This window comes from Adiantum capillus-veneris, chromosome 23 (genome assembly GCF_014529385.1).
Source record: "Adiantum capillus-veneris isolate H3 chromosome 23, ASM1452938v2, whole genome shotgun sequence".
NCBI classification, from domain to species: Eukaryota; Viridiplantae; Streptophyta; class Polypodiopsida; order Polypodiales; family Pteridaceae; genus Adiantum; species Adiantum capillus-veneris.
This window is the reverse complement of record NC_140953.1, coordinates 59,253,435-59,278,683: the sequence shown is the minus strand read 5'-3', so window position 1 is coordinate 59,278,683 and position 25,249 is coordinate 59,253,435. Positions and strand designations below refer to the sequence as shown.

The 25,249-nt window shown below is 42.6% G+C and overlaps 1 pseudogene; it reads right to left on the bottom strand.

Annotated features, from left to right (window-relative positions):
- Positions 1 to 641: 641 nt before the first annotated feature.
- On the bottom strand, positions 642 to 23,509 carry LOC147427836 (uncharacterized; annotated as a pseudogene).
- Positions 23,510 to 25,249: the final 1,740 nt, after the last annotated feature.

The window sequence follows — 25,249 nt, the reverse complement described above, 5'->3', positions numbered from 1 at the left end:
ACGACCTACGGTATTTCTCTGCAGACTACACCATCGGGGAGTCAGGGGGGAACTCTTTACCTACAGAGCCTCGCATCAATGGCACCTCGGTCTACAATCCCTTCTTATCGTCCTACTCCCCTTCCATCGCAGGGTCCCACTCCCATGGTATCGCAGGGTCCCACTCTCATCGCATCACAAGGTCCTACGCTACTCCATTCCACTCCTCCTTCACCAGAATATCGTCGAGGAACATCCTCTAGCAGCGCGCGTCGATGCTTGTCTCAGGGCAGCGAACATCGTGAGAGACGAAGTGATGGATCTTGTGGTTTCGCCTGTTTTGGTAGTGACGGGGGATCGGAGTCTCCACTTTCAGAGCGTACCGTTCTTGACGCAGAGGACGAGGATACTGACGCATCCGTGGCAGACACGCATGGACGATACTACAGGGTTAAATATGGTGGGGAGGTGAACTTCCGCATAGCACAGGGCATGGCATTTTGAAGCCAATTTCAAATTCTTATACATTCAACATATAAGAACTGTTTTATAAAGTTTAGAGACTAGCTACTCGATCATGCACGGTATATTGAGGACGCTGTGTTAGCTAGATTCAAATGGCCATAAAAACGCACAAAGCATGTAGAGACAAGGCACATGGCCTATTTTGCAATAACCTTGGGAAGCGGACTCATAAAAGAGGATATGGGAGACCCTTCAAGAAAAGCCTTTTTGCCACAGACTTTCGTTGGCACCAACAAAGGACCTTGTTCATCAGTGGTTTAAAGTCTCTTCTATAACACATGAACATTCAAGAGACTTTGTACATTTTCCAAACGACAACAGACTTGACAAACTGATACGACCCTATGCCCGTATTGGTGTTGATCTTGCGGAGCCCTTATTACTATAATTGTGCGTCTCCTCACATTGTTTGGAGTCCTTCCGACATGGACGTCTCTATTGAGTACAACTAACATCTAAGTAGAAAAACAAATTTGAATTTTTAACATAATAAAATAGATGCAAATGTAAGGACACGGGTACTGAGGGCAAGGCCACCGGCACGACCGGACAATGTGTATGCTAGGGGGAGGCTATAAGGTAGCATGGTTGGGTGGAGACTGTGTCATGCCAAGGGCAGGACTATAGGAGGGCACGGCCCTGACCAAGGGCCGACGAACACACATGCAGCACAGGGGCTATATATAGCTAAGAGCCAGAGGGCCAAGGGCCTATATATAAGTATGGTTGGGTGGTTATTGGCATGTTTATCTCCCTATGGTCTTTCATTGGTATCAGAGGTCAGGGGAGAGGAGAGCCATGGAGGAAGGAAGGAGAAGGGTTGGGTTGCTTTGCATGGCTTGGCATGCTCTCTTCTCTCTCTCTCTCTCTCTCTCTCTCTCTCTCTCTCTCTCTCTCTCTCTCTCTCTCTCTCTCTCTCTCTCTCTCTCTCTCTCTCTCTCTCTCTCTCTCTCTCTCTCTCTCTCTCTCTCTCTCTCGTGAATCATGGAGGAAAGGGTAGGGCTGCTTGGATTTCTGTCAAACTCTTCGATGCCATGGTGAGTGAACATACGCAGGAAACAGCTCCTATTTACAGGAAGGCCAAGCAACCCGAGGGACGAGATCGGACCGTGGGCTGTGATCCTTGCACACAAAAGGAGCAATGGAAACCTGCGTCTTTCTGGGTGTGGTCATGCTTGATGAATATGCAATGTCAAGGGGGTGATAATCCGTCTCTTGCTCGCCTACGTTCGAGCTCAACAGTGGGCACTGCTAGGGTTAGAGGCTTTCCTACATCAACTCCATTGCCATTTGCAGAAGGGGCAAAGTATTTTCACATTAATTTTTTATTTTGTTGTTTGGTGGGTGTCCTAAATCACCCTAAGGGGCCACTCCCACAGGATTCAGTGCTATTAGACACATGCATGCACCATGCAAAAGCATCATCATTCATGTGTGCCTTGTAAATAGGGCGATGATCATAAGTATTTTGTTGTAGAAGGTCTGCAGATTTCTGCCATGGTTTTGATAACCCATTCAAGTTCATTGCAATAAGCTTTTGAAAGTTTATGGAAAGCAGCCAACAGACACTAAGGAGCAAAAACTTGGAATATTTTTCGAATGTATCATGAGGAGTATTACAAGGGCTATGACACCAAGCCGCCACAAACACATCCACTATATGCCCATCGAATGGAGTTTTTGATAAGGTAATCACAACTTGGATTTGCAAGGCATTTTGATTTGTACTGCCATCTCAACATGCTCATAAGGTACGCTTTGTTTTTGCAGTTACTGTAGATGTTCTGAAGTTCGGTACATTGTTTGACAAGGTCAACACTAAACAGAGTTAATTTACTTTCCCCTCTGTTTCATCTGACAATGTTATAAGATGCACTATATTACATCAATTCTAACTAAGAAGCACAACTCCAATAGAACTACGATAGAGATAATCGGCAAGGCTGATCATTGCTTTCATTCTTAGAAGCCAGTAGCCACCACTGGTTCATTTGGTACCTGCCAGTAATAGTGGGCAACACCGGACTTTCTCCAGTGCCAATTATGCTGCTTCAATCAAGTAGAGTTTGGCAATAAGTGACACTTGATAAAATTTTTACTGCTATCTCTCTCACTATTGGTCCATATCATGATTCTTAATACAGTGCACGGTTCGGCGAGGCCAATTCAGTTCTACATCATTTTACTGATAGCCTTCTAGGAAGCAACACTTCACTCTAAGACATACGGCCTAGCACTTTTTGATGTTCGGAATATGCTATCTGCATACAAACTTGGGAGTATTTGCAACATGTCTACATGTTATCTCAATAGAGATCGGATTCAACCAAGCCAAGAAAGCATGTGTGGGACATCCGACAACTCTCTAGTTATTCGCATATATGGCTATGAGCCAGATTCGATCGTACTAACAACAACCTGCCCACAACTGGGTGACAAGGTTATTCAATTTCAAGTTACATTTACAGTGTTTGTGTATGTATTACTTTTCATTTTGGAAAAGATCTCTATACTGTGCAACGAAAAGTGCTTGGGCAAACCCCCTCCGAGGCCACGGTACAAAGCCAAGTGCTTTTCCCGTCTTCATGTGAAGCACGGCTTCTCTTATGTGCCAAGATATTATCGATTGACTTCAGATCAATGATAAGGGCACACATATTTGGCATTATGTGGATATAAGATCATAGTTTTTACAATGACGCACTATGATGTATCCATGCCAGTGTAATCGTGCAAGGCACGTATACCAGTGGCTCACATGGTTGAGACAATTACGTATACCAGTGGCTCACATGGTTGAGACATTGTTTGCATGGCATACTAGTACGATGGCTGGATAACACCCATCATTGCATATGCTTCTGCTATAACACTAAATACTCTGTCAAGGACAAGGTAGGTAACTGATATCTTCAAACATTTTTTCTGTTATTCACAGACAAAGTGCCGTGTTTAAAGTTACCTTGGTACACTCACGCTCACATACACGATCAATGGGTGAAGATGTGACTTCTGGTACCTCTCTCTATGAGGGCGTGGTACACAGGTGTACTCTTATAGGATACGCTACACCTCTCTCTCCGAGGAAATGTAGTTGTACGCTTATAGGATAAGCTGTGACACAGACATGGTTTGCACGGGATCATATTCACGGGGTATACAACACATTTGAATAAAGGGATATCCTCAGCCCAACACACTCTCTCTCTCTCTCTCTCTCTCTCTCTCTCTCTCTCTCTCTCTCTCTCTCTCTCTCTCTCTCTCTCTCTCTCCCCAACTTCTATGCAGGAAAGCTAAACTAGCCTATGATTTTATGGAAATATTTCATGACTTTTTTGGAATATTTCTCTATCAATATGCCAACAAGAAGGGCTAAGAGCCATTTGTTGCCACCTATTTTGAACTGGCTAAGAGCCATAAATTTGTAATCCATTAGTGATGGAACAATTCTATTTTGTTGAGTACCCATCGTTTCTAATGTACAAGCAAGAAAGTCTTACCATTAGAAAATTCTGGGGCATTCTTTTCACGCTACACACTTTACATGTGAAAGTCAACTTGAGTTGTGAAACTCGTAAGGGCTATCTCTACCAAGGTGTATAAATGAAGCCAACATTTTCAACAACACGACTATTCATAAAAAACCAAGATCATGGATTTTTGGGTGTGAACAAGATCTCGTTGTGATTACAACTCCAACTTTAGTGGAGCTCCTATTATCACTAAGAGTGCCTAAATGAGTACAATTTGGGGTAAGACCTAGCGTGTGATTACTAAATCACTTAGTAAGGGTTGATGGTTAATTCTTGGAACCTTAACACTTGCCTTTTCAAGAAAATAAGTCCACAAACTGCCAAGGGGAAAGGGAAATCGTTCACCTTCAAAAGTACTAAAATACCTCGGGAAAACCCAAGGGGGTCACACACAAGGCCAAGGGCCGGCTGCTCATTGAGCAGTTTTCATGCAACATTTAACCAAGGGGTTTGACAATGTTTCTTGAAACAAGGGGTCTAGATTGCACAGGCACGACCCAAGGTTACATGTGCAATACTAGTTGCATTTTACTAATTTTCAATTAGTGTTCCTAGGCCTTTGCCGGCGGGACGTTGGGCTAGAGGCCTTTCACTACGAATAAGTGAACACTAAGTTCACTCTCCAGCAAGATGAAAAGGTTAGGTAAGTGCCAATAATTTTGGGCCATTGTGTCCAAAATACTTTTTTTGCATTACGCAGTTATGGACCCAAGTGCTGGTATGGTTTTATTTGGCACATGCTATCACATGGGATACAACATGGTCTAGGGACTCAAGGAGTTTGACTTAGCCTGTGTGGAGCGAGGCTAATGAGGGTCCCTCTCAATCTCGTCATAGAGTGTTTGCAGTTATCTCCACACACAAGTACATCTTGTACTTGTAGGATGTTCTTTTTTTAGACATCTTTAGTTGAGACATATTCTACATGTGGAAAATATGAGTCTCTGGGACTGACACTGGCGCCCACTATTTTAAGTATGTGTCATGACAAAGTCCCTAGGTGCTGGTCAAATTTGTTTTCGATACGATTTTTAGCATGATGTATCATGAGCAATTTTGGTGGCCAAAAATTGTCGGATACTTAGAATGGCTTGTTCATGTACAAGTACTACTAAACAACATTATAGATGGTTGTTTATACATATATCAAGGCTCTGAGTTGTTAATGAAAAGGTTTCATTGTTTTTCCCTAGAAGTGATTCATGTTTCACCACCTATTATGGTTCAAACGTTTTAGCAAGGCTTGCAAATGATTGCAGCAACAAGTATTTAGTTTCTTTTCAGAACTATTTACATTTCTATTTAATGTGTGCTCGGAGCATCACATTCACCATAAATATTGGCAAGAACGATTATGGATATACAGGTTCGGATCTATTTTTTTCTAAATGCATGCACACTAGGTGTTATGGGATCTAGTGTTTAGCAAAAGTTGATTTAGAACGACATGCGTATTCATCAAGTTTGTGCTTATGAAGCATTTTGCACTCCATGTGCCGTATCTCTATGAGATTACTTTTTGGTCTACCAATCACCAATAGAGGTCATGGCTCGGTTTGGGTGCTTGTGGATCTTTCATGTTAGCCACGATGGTTATTTAGGCAATTGTTGATTCCTCAGCAATGTTGTACAATATTGTGCTCTTGTTTACCAACTATCTAGGAAGACTGTCTGTAAACTGTGGGGGAAACACACCTTAGTACTGTTCGTTATCCAAGGGAATAGGCAGATTACAAAGTGTAATCTTGTCCTAAAGGATATGCAAAGTGCATACATTAGCACCAAGCAATCCAATTAATAAGCATTTATTTCTCTACTTGGAGTTTGCTTACCATAGTCTCTTCATGTATAAGTCAGGTTCTCAACCTTGAACACTAATTATGGTGGGGTTGTTTACTGATGAAATTTGAGAACAAGTCAAGGACTTACACTTGGCTGATGAGTTAGGCAGTAAGTTACTTTCATGGACAGTGAAAAGTGATACTTTTTCAGGTACATCTTTGTGTTGATAACTCGTTTAGAATGCTCTTGAGCATTCTAAATGGAGTCTACACACTAGATGGTTGCAAATGGACAACAATGTGCAAAATCAAGATGTTATTCTTTATTACATTGAATCTCCTCTGCACTGTGTTTCAATCAAACAAACAGGTGGATCCATGAGGGATACCACTGTGGAAAACATTAGTGTTCTTATGAAGATCCTACCACGTTTGTTTTCGCGGACGGAAACGCTTCTCCAAGGGGGGAGTAATGTTATGCCAAGGGTACGACTATAGGAGGGCACGGCCCTGGCCAAGGGTCGACGAATACACATACAATACATGGGCTATAGATAGCTAAGAGCCAGAGGGCCCAGGGCCTATATATAGGTATGGTTGGGTGGTTGTTGGCATGTTTATCTCCCTACGGTCTTTCAAACTGGCACACACATTACTCTCGTCCTTTCATTGGTATCCGAGCTATTCTTGGAAAAGGGGAAAAGAGGGTTGCATGTGAATGCAATGTGCATCTCCTCTCCCACGATCTACAGGCAGGGACAACGACGCCCCCATAGTGTAGCAAAAGGAAGACATGCACACAATTCTATGTGCACCACGCAAAGACAGATAGAAGCCACCAAATCCACGCCCTCCATAGTGGGTGACCAAGGTAACTCTACGGCACCGAGGCTCAGCTGGCGCCATTGGCTACACGAGTAGGAAGGCCCTCTAAATACTTCCATGAAGGAGAATTGAACGCACCCCATGAGGGTAAGAGGCCAACACTCTACCATCCAAGCTATTGCGCCTTGTTGTGTATAACAAGGAAAGATAGCATACTTTTGTTGACAAGAAAAGCTAGAAGGAAAGAAAAGCTACAAACTTGAAGGAAGCAGTTTCACCCTTCCTTTTCACTTTTTAGAGAAAGGCAAGTTTTCCTCCAAAAATTCGGTTTTCTTCAAGGAGGAAGCTTCACAAGTGAACAAAAGCCTTCACAAAAATGACGAGTTTTTGTGAAGAATCAACGAAGGTGTTCTTACGACGAACAAAACGTGAAGCGCTACGATTTTTGCAAGGTGAGGTTTACATGCAACACAAAAGTCGTAGAGAATAAAAACACAAAGACTTCAAGCTTTACAAGGTACAAGTTGATATTTTTTCTCTCTCTACATTAGTGTGTGTTTGCCATGGCCAGCACGGATATCCTACCTACACACACTTTTGATTTTGAGCACATACATCAAAATCTGAACACCACGGGTGCTACTAGCATTAACCGGAATTAGTATTATAATGATGATGGTCTAGGAGATCATGGCCTTATAGATATGGCTGCTTTCAAGACTTTGGAGCCAAAGCGTACTTGAACGCAACCTCTCTACACTAAATGCAAATGTTATCAATTTTACTGAGCTACTTGTGAAATTTATGAATTCACAGACGACTCAAGGAGCCCTAGCTGACATGGTTCAAGGAACCCAAGCTCGGATGACTCAAGGACTCCAAGAGATAAGTGCTTTAGAAGATGCAGAAGGTAGCAAGGCATTGCTTAAGAATATCACCATTCTTGAGTTTCATGATGAAGAGGGTGATCGCAACAAGGATGCGGTCAATACGCTCTTACACAAATGAAGTGATATTCATAGATTGAAATACACCCGGGATATAAAGACAACTGTGGAAACAAGTCTATCTCTTATAGACAAGGCCTATAAGTGGCGGATGATATTTCCAATAGATGCTCGTCCTCTGTCTCGGGCTACGTTTTGAGATTCTTTCTCCAAAGACTTATTGGACTCCAATGAATAAGATAAGAACTGGTTAGCATGGGATGCATGCCGCATGTCTGGCCTCTCTCTCACTCAATACCTTTCCAAGTATCGGGAAATCATTTTAAAACTAGAAGTTCTAGATGAGTTTCAAATGATATGGGGTTTTAATAGGGGTCTTGACAAAGACTATCGTCTTCATGTCAAGACCCAACATCCAGAAACTTTGGAAGAAGCCATCGGTCATGACTAAAGATACGATGATGACCAAGAGAGGAAGGGAAATCTTCCCTACTCTAAGAATACTTTTGCTAAGAGAAATGTGGCTAAGAGCTAATGGCGAGGTAGATCTCCCACGCGTTCCAAGAGGAATAGGAGACAATCTACCTCTCCACGCCCATAAGAGACTAAGAAGACTAAGAAATCATGAGATACTCCACGTGGGTCTCTTAGCACTATTGATTTTGAATTTTCAAAGAAACACAGTTTTTGTTTCAGATATCTTTCGGACCAACATAACAAGAAGGATTGTCCTCTTTTGCAAGGCAAAGAAAAGTCCATGCACACAGTGCAACACTCACATTAGATTCATCTCCTAAATATTGTGTTGTAGAGGTTCTTCATATGGAAGAAAAGCACGAGTATTGTGTTCCTGCTTCAATGTGGCAGCCGACCTTTGGCCCCCATGAGTTAATTCTCATGCATGACACTATTAATGAACAATGTGTTTGTATTTTAGTGGATGATGGTGCAACTCATAACTTACTGAATTATAAGCTAGTCAAGAAATTGAAGCTTACACAGACTCCCTGCTCCCACAAGTATGTGGGAGAACAGATGTATAAAAATGATAAAGAATTATCGGACACGGTCGTTCAAGGGGTTGATGCTCAAGATTATACGGTGACCCTTGACTTTCAAGTTATGAACAAGGACCGTGTTGATGTAGTTTTAGGACGAGAGTGGCTGCATGGTTTAGGAAACACATCACACTAGTTATGAACACCATGTGCTTTTGCTTGGTGAGAAAAATATACCATCTGCACCTCTTATATGTACAACCAAGCTTTCTATTTTCTAGAAAGCAGATTTTTAGATGAAGTCTTTTTGTGTCACTTCTTGTCTCCAAGTCTTTTGAATTCTCAAGAGCAAAGTGCTGTGAATTCAAATTATGGTATGCAAAGTGCAATGAACTTTAATGATAAGCAAAGTGTTTATGATCCTAAAGAGCAAAGTGCTGTCACTTTTAATTCTATTGAGCAACGTGTAATTGTAAAACAAACATTATAGGAATTACAAGATTCTCCATCTCAGCATAACTCTAGTTTACTTTCTCCTTTTGCATGGCAAAAGATGACTCACTTACTCACGGAGTATAGTGATGTATTCTCAAGTGATTTACTACCGGGTTTACCCCCAGTTGACTGACTATCTCGCTCGTGGTTTCATTAGACCTAGCACTTTTCCTTGGGCATCACCAATTCTATTGGTAAAAAAGAAAGATGGTAATATGCACCTGTGCACAGATTATCGTGGATTAAATGCCATAACCATCAAGAACAAGTATCCTATGCCTTGAGTGGATGAGTTGTTTGATCCACTCCATGGGGCAAGATACTATAGAAAGATAGATCTTCATTCAGGATACCACCAGGTGCGTGTCCTTTTGAAGGATATCTCTAAAACTTCCTTTAGAACACGGTTTGGGTATTTTGAGTTTTTGGTTTTGCCTTTTGGTTTAACCAATGCTCCAGTTATATTTATGACACTCATGGGTAGTGTTTTTATGTCCCTATCTTGGAAAATTTGTTGTGGTTTTCCTTGATGATATTCTCATTCTCAGTAAGACTAAAGATGAATACGTAGAAAACTTACAATAAGTGTTTGAACAATGACGAACTCACGCTCTGTATGCTAAGAAAATCAAGTGTGATTTCTTTAAAATAGAGATACATTACCTCGATCATGTTATCTCTTATTCTAGTATCAAAATGGACACTAACAAGGTCTCTGCCATTCGTCGATGGCCATATCCCAACACAATTGAAGAGCTTCAAATCTTCTAAGTCATGGCTGGATTTTATCGACAATATATCCACAATTATTCCAAAATCACTGTTCCTATGAGGATTAACTTAAAGCTAAAGGTAAGACCTTTTCTTGGGAAGAAGCCCAACAACTTAGTTTTGAACAACTCAAGGTAGTTGTAGCCATTGCTCCCATCCTAGCAATCATTGACCCACTTAAGCCGTTTGTGGTAGAGACCGATGCTAGTTGTTAACCCTCACGGCACACCGACACCCTATGATCTATAAACGTTGTATTATTTAGAGTCAGGTACCGGGCTTGTCGGACCAATAGGGAAAGGTAGAGTGATCGCCGATGAGAGGCGCACTTTAACTTGGACATTCAAGGGATTAGTTGGTTAAGCATGGGCGCCCAAGTGTGAATGGGGTGAGCTCCTATAAAAGCCAACTAAACCTAATTTTTACTCATTCTCTCATTTGTGCAATTGAAGAGTGCTCTTGCTCCATCTCCATCTTCTTCTTCTTCACCTCCTTGTGTGTGTGTGTGTGAGAGAGAGAGAGAGGGAGAGTGTGTGTGCGATCGAGCATTACGAAGGCACGACGGCGGCGAAGCGGTTGAGCGCGGCACGACTGTAGCTTCTTCTTCATCGCGGCGAGGAATCCACCACGAAGGCGAGCGTAGAGCGGTGAGTGACACACCCTTTGTTTTCTTGAGCTTGCTAGTTTAGGCTTGTTGTGTGCTTGGAGCCGTTTGTGGCTCGCATACGGTGTATTGGCAAGTCCCTTGCTTCGACAGTGCGGCAAGGAGCGCACATTTTTGGCGCCGCTGCCGGGGATATGCCCTACACTAAGCTCGGTTAGCACTTTACGCTTCCTTGTGGTGCAATTTCTATCATAGGAAAGGCAGGGAAGGAGTGTGTGGAAGATTTCTGTTTTTTGCGTTTTCTGCATTTGCTGTCAAGTTTCAATTTCTGCTATTGTCTGCGTTTTTTCAATTTCTGCAATTTCTACATTTTCAAGTTCGGCGTTTTCAATTTCTGCAATTTTCTGCATTTCTGCGTTTTTCAATTTTCTGCAATTTCTGCAATTTCTGCAATTTCTGCGTTTTTTCTGCAATTTCTGCAATTTCTGCAATTTTCTCCAATTTTTGCATTTCTGCGTTTTTCAATTTTCTGCATATCTACGTTTTCTGCATATTTTGTATATCTGCGTTTTCAATTTCTGTATTTTCTGCATCAACAAAAAAAAAAAAATTTAAAAAAAGTTTGGGAAAAAAAGTTTTTTGAGAAAAAAAAAAAAAAAAAAAAAACGGAAATAAAAAATTGCGAGCGAGTGGGCGGCGAAATTTTTCGAAAATAAAAAACGTGACTCTTAAAACGGACGGGTTGGTTTGTATAAAAGATAGATCGGGATCATTTTCCCAAGCCCAAGCCCAAGCCCAGGCCTAGGCCCAGGCCTCAGTCCTCAGTCTTATGATATACACTAGACTCACTCTTATATATATACCCTACTCCCTCAAGAGAGAATGAGAGCATGTGGGACAAGTCCTCCACTCTCCTCCTTTCTCTTCCCACTTGCACCCTTAGACTTTCTAGTTTGGGCCTAGTTCCCTACTGGAAATTGACAGTTTTAGGGATTTCGAGGGCATAGAGTGACCAAACGGAGGGCTGTAAAGCACGGCACGACCCTCTGACCGATACGCTCGTTTTGAGCTATCACACGGCCCATTCCACGACACTCTCTAAAAAATCTAGCAAAAAAACAAACAAAAAACACGCTAAAAACTAGTCACAAGGCCTCCTAGAGCAGCTTTTTGACACCTTAGGGTATCAAAAGCACATGCACTTACGCTCTGGGCGAGTGCTAGAACACGAGCATATTGAGGGTGCCTCTGTTCATACGGACACCGATTACCCATCCACGATAAGCTCTAGACCCTCAGCGGGGACACAAGGTAGCACCACCCAAGACCCTAAAATAGCCGCTAGTGATTCCTCCTCCGACTCAGAAATCATGGAAGCATACCCTACCCAAAACACTGAGAGAGAAGGCCATGCACCTCCCGAAGCTCCACAGCCTAGTACTAGTATGTTTAGCCGTTTCATGGAAACATTAGGTAGAGCTACTCGCTCGGAACCTGATGCAAATGAAGCACACGAAGAGGATGGGTTGGACTCTGACACACCTCTACGATACCCCATTGAGTTAAATAGTGCCTATGGAAAAGTGCTATATAACGCCTTATTGGACACGGGTGCTAAATACAATCTGCTATCCTATGGGGTGTGGTGTCACTTAGGGAAGCCACCTCTATCTGAGAGTATTATCCAAGTCAAGGGTGTCAACAAGAAAAAAACTACGGTTTTTGGAATCTGGCACACTTTTGTCAGTTATGACAATGGGGTGGTAGCTCAAGACTTTTTGGTCATGCCTACTGGAACTATGGAGGGTAAACCTAGGCCGCACGTGGATGATAGCCACCAAATGCACTATTGATTGGGGGACTGGGGGTGTTACAACGCAAAAACCAACTCTTAGCCCTACCACTCAAGCCATAGTCCCTTAGATATTGCCCAAGGAAATAAAACCCAAGACATTGCATGTCCAGGAGGTTGAACCATACGTCCCCATAGCCCAACTCTCTAGAGCTTCAACTAATGTAGTTGAAAGAAAGCTTGAGACACACAAGAACCATCCTAATATAACAGAGAAAACATACAAGTGGGTCCCTAAAACCTCTGTAGTGAGCATGGTTGATGCAAAAAAACGGAAACCTAGTAAGAACCGTACCACTCACTCCAAGAAATGTAAAGAAACGCTGCGTTGGATTCCTAAACGACTATTGGAAGCCCAAGGATACTATGAAGGAAATGATCAAATCTGGGTGGCCAAACGTAAAGTGTACTCTTACCTGTCACCTGGCCCATGTAAACCCAATCCTGTGGCTCCAAAACAAATTGAAAATTGCGGAAAGGAAAAAATCATGGAACGTTACACACCTGTTCTAGAGCTAGTTTGGGTACCAAAGAAAGAACGATTTGTCCCACCTAGCTCAGGAACAGGGAAATCAAATGAAGCTTCTTGCTCTTCATGTAGTTCCTATACGCAAATAGAAGCTTCGACACAACCTCCACCTACCACTGTACATATCCATCCAAGCACGAAAGAGTTTGCACCTTCCGGGATAAGTTCACCACCTACAACAACGTTGCAAATAAAATCCTGGGAGAGTACCTTACCACCCTTGCAGCTTGACAAGGCACCTAGGGTAATAGAAAACTACTGGCAAAAATCCTCACCTATTACCAACTGGAACAATTGGTTTCAAAGGGTGACAAGCTCATTTCAAACGGTATGATCTACCCAAGGAAGGGGGGAGTGTTTGCTGACAGTCATCATTCATTTGTTTCCCTCTCAACCTTTTTCCCTGACCTCTCAATCTCCGATCTTAGGGAATGTATATATATAGCCTTATACTCGCAAAAAAACAAAAATAGTAAAGAGCAAGAGCGCCTAGCAATGAGAGAGCACCCTATCAGATCTTACATATAAGTCCAAATTTACCGTGTCAAGTCAAGCAACACACAAAAACAACTCTTATGTTTTAAAGGCCTAACCGAATCTATCTGTTTTGTCAGAAATGGCTACTTCACCAGAGGCATGCACTTCTATTTTTGATGAAAGGTACCCCTTGTCTTTTCAACAAGTGTTCTATGTATGCTACCCTATACTTTCTTGCGAATGGGATTTGATAGAGAGCCTTGCATGTGAGAGAAATTTTGAGGAGTTAGAATGGCTGATACGTCTATGGCTAACTAGTGATCCCTACCCAGTAGCGAATGTGTCTCCAATGGCACATGCTTATTCTTTTGCACAAGATGAGTATCCACGCATCACGAGGTTCTTGATTAGCATGCTTGCACAAGAGGATGATGAAGAGGAACTAATAGAGACCGAGGAAGACTATGGCCTCACGGACAACGATTTTATTTATCTAGATGATGAGGATAGAGGCCTAGCCTTAGGGTGGCCACCCGGTTTATATAATATCCTCTTTCCTTGATTCTAAAAGGGGTGACAGATAGGTAGGTTAGGGGTCTAAATGGTGTTTTGAGTTTGTTTTTTAGGAGTTTTAATTTTTCCCACTGATGTGCCTCCTGGAGGTATTCCTTTTGTTTCCTAGTGTGTACAGGAGCGTGCTGCTATTGATAGGATTTGGACCTTCATAGAACCTTCAAATCAAGCGCGACCATCGACACAAACAGGTGTTTCTTGTCCATTAGCATTGCCCTTATCTTTTTTGCATCCATGTTTGTCTGCTTTGATTGTGATTGGTAGCATACTATTCAGCGCATTGGCTTAGTATCCAACATTTAATTCAATGCAATCTTTTGTCATAATCACTTGTTTAGGTGTAAAAATCAAGCAGTCCGACTAAGCTAGTTTGACCAAGCTAGGTATTAGAAATCTTCTCTTAATACCATGGGGAATGCCTTCCTAATAAGCAATGGTTACTTAGGTTCTTAATCCGATTTAGGCAGCATTGTATGAAATGTACTAGGGCTTTCTAGTGGGCTTAACCCTATCGACCTTTAGCTTAAGTATTATAAAGGGAGTTTACTAATGTGATGAGCCTGGGGAGGGTAACAGTGTTATATGACCCCCCAAAGTTACAAAATTAAAATGCTGAAAATGAACAAGCAAAAAATCAAAGTGCCACAATGTAAAATTTTAAGCTGGAAAAGAAATCTCAGCTTGATTTGGTACTTCACTCACATGTATCGCCTATGGTACTAGAGCCCTAGAGGTTCCCAGCGTGGGCGCTTTTCCTTGAAAAGCAAAAAACCCAAGGCATACAAAATAAGCACACACATCATAATTGAATCACTGTGAAAAGACCTTGGGGGGTCAAAGAAAAAGTAATCAGTCAGGCGATGATTTCATGAGAAATTCCTTTTATGGTAGCTTAACTACAAGGTTTTCTAGATATAGCCTCTAGTCATCCCTCGAACATGAATACTTGGCTCTCGCGATTAAACAACTTAATTGACCACTGAAAGTTAAGAAGCTTACCCATGGTATTAATATTCGATCTCTAGTGCTTTTCGACTGTCAAATTAGTGACCTCGGACTTGTTTAATTTTTTACCTTTACATCTGTTTATGCATTTGATTACATTGCAATTTAATGTTCATTGCTAACAAATTGTTTGAAATTCTTTTACCAATCAATGTGTCTACCTAAAACTGCATATGCTTTTTAAGAGAATGCAATTACTGTGCCAATGTTGTTTGATTTTGCAGTGACTGAAGAAGGCTAAGGACATTCATCTCAAATGCTCTTCCACCTCGACGACCCAGCTTCAACTCAATAGCTTCCGAGGACGGAATCTACATCAGGAAGGGGGGCATGTTAACCCTCACGGCACACGGACACCCTATGATCTATAAACGTTGTATTATTTAGAGTCAGGTACCGGGCTTGTCGGACCAATAGGGAAAGGTAGAGTGATCGCCGATGAGAGGCGCACTTTAACTTGGACATTCAAGGGATTAGTTGGTTAAGCATGGGCGCCCAAGTGTGAATGGGGTGAGCTCCTATAAAAGCCAACTAAACTTAATTTTTACTCATTCTCTCATTTGTGCAATTGAAGAGTGCTCTTGCTCCATCTCCATCTTCTTCTTCTTCACCTCCTTGTGTGTGTGTGTGAGAGAGAGAGAGAGAGGGAGAGTGTGTGTGCGATCGAGCATTACGAAGGCACGACGGCGGCGAAGCGGTTGAGCGCGGCACGACTGCAGCTTCTTCTTCATCGCGGCGAGGAATCCACCACGAAGGCGAGCGTAGAGCGGTGAGTGACACACCCTTTGTTTTCTTGAGCTTGCTAGTTTAGGCTTGTTGTGTGCTTGGAGCCGTTTGTGGCTCGCATACGGTGTATTGGCAAGTCCCTTGCTTCGACAGTGCGGCAAGGAGCGCACACTAGTGATAAAGCAATTGGTGTAGTAATTCTCTAGGAGGGAAGACCTATAGCCTTTGAAAGTAAAAAAATGGATAGAGCTCAACAAAATTATTCTATCTATGAGAGAGAGCTCTATGCCATAATTTACGCTTTACGAAAGTGGAGACACTATTTATATGGTGCCGAGTTTGAAGTAGTTTTTGATCATGAGAGTATTAAGTGGTTTACTACTCAAATGGACTTGAAGGGTCGTAAAGCTAGATGGACAGAGATCCTTCAAGATTATGATTGTAAGCTTGCAAGGGATGATATAATCTAGTAGCGGATGCACTAAGTCGGATGCCTGAGATTAATTCACTTGCTTTCACGAAAATAAAGAGTGAATTTTTGGAGTCATTATGTAACATTAATTGGCCTAAAAACTTGGGTGTAGCGGAAATTAGCATGAACATAGTGGGCATTTCATTAGAATAGATTCCTAATGAGAATTACAAGAGTGCTTGGGTGGAGAGAGAGCAACAAAAAGCATAACACCTAATTAGATAGCATGAAAAATACTTTCAAAAGAGAGAGAAATTAAGCTATTGACAACAGTTGAGGACTGGATTTACATGGAGCCGGTCCCCCCTCCAAAAGGCTTTGTATTATGGTTTCTCCCATCAAGAGAGACATTGTACAATACAATTCTTTGTGTTCCTTCAAGACTAGCTAGTGCAATGAAGATGAAAGCTTCATGAACTAAGCAAAACACTTACTAAACACAACATCAATTGTCCCCGGTCTCAGACCCAAGACCTCACACACCTTCGAAGATGGTGAGAGCTAGCAGGGTATGAGAGTAGATTGAGAGGAAGAAGGAGTATCTTACGAGAAATATGTACATCTCCTCACATAATCACTCATATTAGCATAGCTTAGCTTAGTAATTAGCTTGTTAGAGGAGATGAGCATGCATTGAATCTTGGCTCTTGGTTGGATTTGCATCCACTTGCCAAGAGTGTGTCGATGTAGGCTTCTATCTCACAAGCTTGGAGTAGGTGATGAGCTCTCCATTAAAGCTTGGGAAGAGATAGTCTTCCCTTTCTTCACACATGAGATTGTGTGAGTGTGTGTGTGATAATGCCTTGCAAAAATCAGCCCCTTCTCTCTCGTGGGCGAGCCCTCTTGCTATTTTCTCTTGCTCTACCCTCATTGGACCTCCCCAGGTCAAGCCAACGACTATTAAGCAGCATAAGTGATAGCCTTCTGACATGTGTCCCCCTTTCCCCTTTTGTGAGAGCCTTAGGTAATTTAATAATTCAACTAAACTCTCATTGGATCCCTTTGCCTCCTGGCCAATAGGAATCACGCAAGCCATTGGGCTACTGAATGCTCATTGGACCCCTTGGGAGACTGTCCAATAGTCATCCAGGAGACTTAATTTTCATTGGTTCTTTTTATTAAGTGATTTTAAATTAATGACACTAGATTTACTATAGCCTATTTCTCATTGGTCCACCTCTAAGGCCATCCAATAGGAATTGGGTACACCTTGTGGGCATTTGGTCTAGGGAGCTGACATGTGTCCCTCATTCCCTTTGTGTAAAGGGAGCTTGTGTGTGTGTGTGTGTGGCTTTCTCTCTCATCCCCTACAAGAAAGGATCCCCCCTCCCAAGTAGGGATTGCAAAGACTTTTTTGTTCACACACAAAGCATCCAATTCCCTTAAGGTTGACCTTTGGACACAACCTTTGAATTTTGGAACCTTAGCATTTTGAAAGTCTTAATGGGCTGAACCTTAGGGTCTTTTTAGCCCATTGTTGCACATGGCTCTTTTGCAGATGGCCCCCCCTTTGGATCCCTATATATCCTCCTTTGGATCCCTACTGTGGCCGGTCTGCTAGCTTAACCAATATTCTAGCTTTTTCTCCCCTGGCACTTCCCCATATTAAATGATCACTTTAACATGAGAAAATCATTTAGGAGAATTAGATATTGATTATTATGACATTACCTCTCTCTTGAAATCATAGTGGTCCTCGACTATGGTGTAGAGAACATAAAGCAGATTCATGAGTCCTTTTCTTAGCGGGTAGAGGATCCCTATGTTACCCTACGACATCATTCCACAATGGATGACTAGTCTACTCGCAAGCATGTCTACACATTAGTCCTATCAGTCTTCCATAGTAGAGTGACAAGCTCTACTTGGTGTTTGGGAGACGTCGTCTCCGCAAACTTGATCTAAGCATGCATACTAATTCATTTTTGTGCACAATAAAGAAAAGAGAGTCTTATAAGACAAAAACTTTGTTCATTTTTAACATTGTGTACATTTGCTTACTCTTGGGAAGCATTGTAAGCATTGACAAGGTTTAGGTTATCCTTTAATTGTATGCCTTGCATCCATCTAGCATCTTCAAAAGGATAATTCTTAAACTTAATAAGATACCGTCGGATAGTCTTACCGCCTCTTAATACCTTGTCTTCATGTCGGAGAATGGACTCGGGCTGCAGCACCTCCTCTTGGTCCTTGATCTCCGGTGGGTCTCCAATAGTTGGTTCTTGAGGGGGCTCTCCTTTGTAAGGCTTTAATAGGCTCACATGGAAAGCATTGTGTATGAGCCAATGATTGGGCAACTTGAGTTGATAGTCCATCTCATTGATTGGCCTAAGAATCTGGAAGGGACCATAGTATCTTTTTTCTAGCTTAGCATAGTACTTTTGGTGTCCCGTAGGATTCTTGCCCATCGTGTGCCTTAATCGAGCCTTGGGAAACTTTAATAAGACCCAATCATTTTCTTTAAAGGCTTGGGCTCTTCTGTGCTTGTCAGCAGAGCAGCCTTTTGCTTTTGCTATGAGATAGAGATAGCATCCTTAATCTTTTGAAAAGATTCTTGTAGGTCTCGGCTATACTCATCTGCAGCGAATATCTTCCCATGTACCTTAAGTAGCAAGGGACTTTTTGATCTCCCCTCAATTACCTCGAAAGGTGCTTTTCCCGTGGAAGCATGTACAGTGTTATTGTAAGCATACTCCACTAAGGGTAAGTACTTCTCGCATTGGGATCTTTGATCTACCTCCGTTACATAGGCTTTTAGTAGATCGAGAATGGTTAGGTTAGCTGTTTCACTTTGGCCATCCGTTTGTGGATGATAGGCCGAAGAGAAGTTTAGCCTTGTCCCTAAATTCTCAAAGAGACCCTTCAGGAAATTACTGGTCATTCTATGATCTCTATTCGACACTATGGACATTGGCAAGCCATGGTACTTGAAAATTTGTGAAATGAATAGGGTTGCTATTTGATGGGCTTTGATAGTCTTTTTGACAGGTATAAAATGAGCTTGTTTACTGAACCTATCTACTATCGTCCATATTCCCGTATTCCCATGGATAGACTTAGGAAATCCAAAGATAAAATCCATGGATATTCTCTCCCATGGTGAATTAGGAATTGGCAAGGGTTGAAGCAATCCAAGTAGTCTCACAAGGAGGCTTCCTAGGTGTTCTCTCGTCATGGTGATGAGCTTGGAAAATCCCGTGAGCACGGAGCTGCCGTTGCACTTCACTTTGGAGAGCTACACTTCACTTTGGAGAGCTAGATTGCCCATGACTTGTTGAAGCCTAAAAACAAGATAGTTAACAAGCATCGGAGAATCATTAGTAGCTTGCTCATTAGCAAAATCAAAGTTATCAACATTAATTTCACTCTCATTACTATTGTCAGCCATTCTAACAACTTTTAGGTGTAAACTTTTCAGGTGTACTTCGGCACTTCAAGCCCTAGTTGCTACTCCTCTTTACCCCTTTAGAAAAAGCACTCAAGCTACTGTACCCGTGGCTTGAATACCATCAATTGCAAGGAATAGAAGAGAGGGTCTTTCAACACCAAAACATCACCGGCTCCTGTCAAGCTTCTAATAGCTCAATAGTGGTTAAGCCGTAGGCAAGCCATGTAGGACTCCACTATTAAGACCGTAGCTCTCGACGGTGATGCCCCGTTAACTGTACAAAGGCAGGCGCACTACAAGGCTGAAAAATCCCTATTCTACTTACTCACAGGCAATTAATAATACCAACCATTTATAGCTAGCTTGAAGACCTCCCTTCTTGAGCAAGAAAAGAGAAACCTCGTGCTCTAATACCAATGTAACATTTAATGGCCTAAAAAATTGTGTGTAGCGGAAATTAGCATGAACATGGTGGGCATTTCATTAGAATAGATTCCTAATGAGAATTACAAGAGTGCTTGGGTGGAGAGAGAGCAACAAAAAGCATAACACCTAATTAGATAGCATGAAAAATACTTTCAAAAGAGAGAGAAATTAAGCTATTGACAACATTTGAGGACCGGATTTACATGGAGCCGATCCCCCTTCCAAAAGGCTTTGTATTATGATTTGTCCCATCAAGGGAGACATTGTACAATACAATTCTTTGTGTTCCTGCAAGACTAGCTAGTGCAATGAAGATGAAAGCTTCATGCACTAAGAAAAACACATAGTAAACACAACATCAATTGTCCCCGGTCTCAGACCCAAGACCTCACACACCTTCGAAGATGGTGAGAGCTAGCAGGGTATGAAAGTAGATTGAGAGGAAGAAGGAGTATGTTACGAGAAAGATGTACATCTCCTCATATAATCACTCATATTAGCGTAGCTTAGCTTAGTAATTAGCTTGTTAGAGAAGATGAGAATGCATTGAAGCTTGGCTCTTGGTTGGATTTGCATCCACTTGCCAAGAGTGTGTCGATGTAGGCTTCTATCTCACAAGCTTGGAGTAGGTGATGAGCTCTCCATTAAAGCTTGGGAAGATACAGTCTTCCCTTTCTTCACACATGAGATTGTGTGAGTGTGTGTGTGATAATGCCCTGCAAAAATCAGCCCCCTCTCTCTCTTGGGAGAGCCCTCTTGCTATTTGCTCTTGCTCTACCCTCATTGGACCTCCCCAGGTCAAGCCAATGACTATTAAGCAGCATAAGTGATAGCCTTCTGACATGTGTCCCCCTTTCCCCTTTTGGGAGAGCATTAGGTAATTTAATAATTCAACTAAACTCTCATTGGAACCCTTTGCCTCCTGGCCAATAGGAATCAGGCAAGCCATTGGGCTACTGAATGCTCATTGGACCCCTTGGGAGATTGTCCAATAGTCATCCAGGAGACTTAATTTTCATTGGTTCTTTTTATTAAGTGATTTTAAATTAATGAAACTAGATTTACTCTAGCCTAATTCTCATTGGTCCACCTCCAAGGCCATCCAATAGGAATTGGGTACACCTTGTGGGCATTTGGCCTAGGGAGCTGACATGTGTCGCTCATTCCCTTTGTGTAAAGGGAGCTTGTGTGTGTGTGTGTGTGGCTTTCTCTCTCATCCCCTACAAGAAAGGCTCGCCCCCTCCCAAGTAGGGATTGCAAAGACTTTTTTGTTCACACACAAAGCATCCAATTCTCTTAAGGTTAACCTTTGGACACAACCTTTGAATTTTGGAACCTTAGCATTTTGGAAGTCTTAATGGGATGAACCTCAGGGTCTTTTTAGCCCATTGTTGCACATGGCTCTTTTGCAGATGCCCCCCCCCTTTGGATCCCTATTTTCCCTCCTTTGGATCCCTACTGTGGCCGATCTGCTAGCTTAACCAATATTCTAGATTTTTCTCCCGTGGCAGTTCCCCATATTAAATGATCAGTTTAACATGAGAAAATCATTTAGGAGAATTGGTTTGTTAAGTATGGAGCCTGATTTACCCTTGTAATTTTTTGTGGTGAAAGCGCACATTTGTAAGGCCCCCATTATGAGGAGAAGCCATCGTGCGTGAAGGAAAATCACTCATCGAAAACCAAAATTTTCACGGACAAGAATCAGGGGCAACTTTATGGCCGGACAGTGGCTGGAAAGTGGTCGGAAACCAACCGGTCGGTTGGCCGGTGGCTGCTTGGCTGGTGGCCGGTAGTCAATGGCCGGTGGCCGGTGGTCGGAAGTCAATGGCCGGTGGTCGGTGGACGAATTCAATGGCCGGTGGCTAGTGACCGAATTCAATGGTCGGTGGCCGAATTCAAAAGCGGACTTGTCTTCTCAAGGGCGGCCACACATGGGCGGATTGGAGGGTCCGATTTGGACTTATTCGCACAAGGGCGGCTACACATGGCTGCCTCTCATAAGAGAGGGCAGCCCTTTTGGCCTATAAAAGGAGGCCATTTCTACACACATTTCATAGTGTGAAGTTGATGCAACAAGGTGAGTGTGAGGTGGTGAGAGTGAAGTAAGGCGGGAGCTCCATTAAGGGTATAATCCCTTTGTAAACTACTTCTTGTTTTGAAGTACTAAAGCCATTGAGTGGCTGCTTTCCCGTGGACGTAGCCCACATTGGGTGAACCACGTATATCGTGTGTACTCTCTCTCTTTCTCTACTCTATAATCTCTTCTGTGTGAAATCTATCTCTCTCCATTAAGTAATCTACTCAAATATCTATTTAGCTACGTCTTATTTCCTAACACATTTATGCTTTTATATGGTTTTCAACCTAGATCACCCGTTACGGTGGGGTTGGCTAAGGAGAGGATACAACAAGCAAAGGATTTTCTCCAAGACCATTTTGATATGCTTCGAATTGATCGACAGAATGTCAAGCAAGATTTAGATCGATATAAGAAGCACTCAGATGAGCATCGTCTTCTTGCTACTTTTGAAGAAGGGGACAAGGTTTTCCTCAAAGCTCTGGAGCATCCAGAAAGTCTGAAGACAGGAAAGGTTGCTAAACTTTCACCATGCTATTGTGGACCATTTACCATTCTCAAATGTAAAGGTCAAGTGGCATATAATTAGCTCTTCCCGAGCACTTAGGAGTTCATCTTGTTTTTCATGTTAGCCGTTTACGAAAATAGCTAGGACAAAATGATAATGTCATTGACACAGGTGTGTTAGTTGAACTTCGTGAACCGCCAAGCATCCCTCATGAACCCAAAACGATTTTGGATTCTCATGAGCTTCACACCAGACATCATGTTAGACGACAAGTGTTGATAAAATGGCTAGATAGACCTTAAGAAGGTTCTATATGGGAGAGTGTCTCCGCACTTAAGAAATGTTTTCCTACGTTCGTTTTTGAGGACGAAAACGATTCTCCAAGGGGGGGTAATGTAAGGACACAGGTCCTACGAGCAAGGCCACCAGCACAACCGGACAATGTGTATGCTAGGGGGAGGCTATAAGATAGCATGGTTGGGTATGGAGACTAGCACACGCATTACTCTCGTCCTTTCAACAAAATAACCATGGACATACGTGCTTATCAAATCCATTGCAATCGCTCCATTTGTTCATCACTATCATGAAGGTAAGATTCCATGGACTATGATACCTTGAGGTTGAGAAAATTCTCTTTGGAAACTACGTCTATTTTTTCCGACTCGTCGAGCGCATCCCAAGCTTTTTTTGCTTTCTTTACCTAACGCGCTTCCTGTGCCTTCAGATCACGTTTGAACTTATATTCAACATCTTCAAATCATGCACAACATTTCTTCTCGTATTCAGGTCTTTGAGACTTTGCAACGACACAACCAAGGGGACGACCTCCCTTGCTATTTGGAATATCACATTCTATCCCATGGATGTCGAGTAGGTGATCCATCATGTCCCCTCGTCGCAAGTAGCATACGGGCTGACTATGACATGCATCATCAACAAGACACATACGTGCTTTTCACCCATCTTCAAGCACGAAGTCATCAAACAATTTTGGCTTGCTACTTGCAGTCATGGTGCCTAGTACACTACAACAATGCAGACAAAAAAGGATTTATCTGCCTTAGTGTGCATATTGGTGTGAATGGTGTGACTGAAAGAGCCGATCATCTGTATGTTTATGCGTGCAATTATGTGTGTGTGTGTGTGTGTGTGTGTGTGTGAGAGAGAGAGAGAGAGAGAGAGAGAGAGAGAGAGAGAGAGAGAGAGAGAGAGAGAGAGAGAGAGAGAGAGAGAGAGAGAGAGAGAGAGAGAGAGAGAGAGAGAGAGAGAGAGAGAGAGAGAGAGAGAATTTTGCACGTACATACGTGTGTGTGTGTGTGTGTGTGTGAGAGAGAGAGAGAGAGAGAGAGAGAGAGAGAGAGAGAGAGAGAGAGAGAGAGAGAGAGAGAGAGAGAGAGAGAGAGAGTATTAAGAGAGTTGGCCATTGACACAATTATTCATGTGTGTATGTGCACCTGAGAGAGAGAGAGAGAGAGAGAGAGAGAGAGAGAGAGAGAGAGAGAGAGAGAGAGAGAGAGAGAGAGAGAGAGAGAGAGAGAGAGAGAGAGAGAGAGTTGGCCATTGACACAATTATTCATGTGTGTATGTGCGCCTGAGGAGAGAGAGAGATAGAGAGATAGAGAGAGAGAGAGAGAGAGAGAGAGAGAGAGAGAGAGAGAGAGAGAGAGAGAGAGAGAGAGAGAGAGAGGGTCGATTATACTTTGTGTCAATCAGCTTTGTTGAATGTATGTATGTGTGTGTGTGTGTGTGTGTGTGTGTGTGTGTGCGAGAGAGAGAGAGAGAGAGAGAGAGAGAGAGAGAGAGAGAGAGAGAGAGAGAGAGAGAGAGAGAGAGAGAGCCGATTGACCATCTCCTAGCACACGCTTGTGTGTATGTGTGTGTGGGAGAGAGAAAGAAATGGACTTGGTTTTGAGAGCACCTACTCCAAGCTCCTTAGCTAGAACCCCTTCTCTGCAAATGCACTTCACACATGCAGTCCCCTCGCCCGCCTTGTGAACATCCACACAATTGCGTCAACTGTGCCTCATCATGCATGCTGCTAAAATTGGAGGTGGCGTGCTCAGCTCAACAAATTTAAGAGAGGATTCTATTATTCTCCAAGGATTTCATTTGGATTTCCAATTGTTATCAACGATGCACATTCACCCTGCATCCTCCAACGTTGATCCCACCTCCTCTTAGAGGTTTCAATTTGTGAGGAGGGGGAGCGAGGGAGCTTTGCGAGCAAAGGGGAGGACATGTGGACGTTGGGGGGAGAGAATATTGAGGGCGGGGGGATTCGGCAGTATCAATAAAGAAATTGAATTTCTTTATTGACGTGCTAGGTATGTGAGTAGTAGGTAGTGAGTAGTTTTTTCCAATCACTACTAGCTCTCACTTCTTGGTAGGCTTTACCCACCACTACACAAACTCTCCAATAGGTACTTTTGCATACCTCTCTCTTTTTCCAGGAATATGAATTTCTATTATTTGTTTAATTTTAAAGCTAACTATCTAACACTCATCTCACTTTTTTTCTAATCGGATAGGTGCTAAAGAGGAATACGCACATACACCCCACACCATGAATACTCAAGGCTTCGTGTACACACAATCTCGCTATCTGGCACATGTTCTATTTGAGCCCTTGAGAGCGATCTATCTTGCTTGACATTAACAAAATCCATAATCTTAGCTGATCTTGCACTCCACTTCGCCAACACATGAGAGCTCCACTATGCTCAATCCATAAGCAACCGGCAACCGACTGCGG